Consider the following 774-nt stretch of genomic DNA (forward strand, 5'->3'; position numbering starts at 1 on the left):
TGGAAGGCTGAGGCGGAAGGATCGCCGGAGCCCAGCAGGTCGCGGCTGTGGTGGCCGGGAACAGCCACTGCACTCCAGTCTGGGCGTCTGAGTAAGACTCCAACTCAAAAAAATAAAAATAAAATAAATTTTTAAAATTTTTAAAAATTAAAAAAAAATAAAATGAGGATAAGAACATAATTTAATAAAGTTGCTGGACAATCAACTGTGTTAATACATGTAAAGTGTTTAGGGACTTATGCAAACTAAGAACTCTGGAAGCACTGGCTCTCATAAAGCCTATTCAGTGGAGACTGAAGTCTTTTATCTAGCACTTTCCTTACTCACAACCCTGGAGCCGACCTTCTCTTGCCCTCTACTCTCACCAGGCAGAGCAGTCTTTCCTGCACTCCCCAGGGTTAGGAGTCCCCTACACCTGCAAGACAAATTCCAGAGAAGGAGCCCTCAGGCCCATGGGCTGGCTGCTTGCTTCCTGGGTCCAGATAGCAGGTGACTGCAGCCTAAACTGGGGGAGTGGGGGGAGGGGGCGGAGGTGTCCAAATTGAAGCAGTGTCTGACAGTCATTCATTTAAACTCAAATCTTGGAAGGTCTGCCTCAGATATTTATTATAAGCCAGACACTGGAATAAATACTGGCAATGCAGCGGTGAACAAAAGGACTAGGACCCAGTCTCTTCCCTCATGGCTCCTCTTGCTTAGGCAGCAACAATAATGAATGAGCTATTACTTAATTTTGAAAGGAAACCTGGTCTTTTTTTTTTTTTTTTTTTTTTG

This window comes from Carlito syrichta, unplaced genomic scaffold, assembly GCF_000164805.1.
Source record: "Carlito syrichta isolate Samal-C Ts95f unplaced genomic scaffold, Tarsius_syrichta-2.0.1 Scaffold305386, whole genome shotgun sequence".
NCBI lineage: Eukaryota > Metazoa > Chordata > Mammalia > Primates > Tarsiidae > Carlito > Carlito syrichta.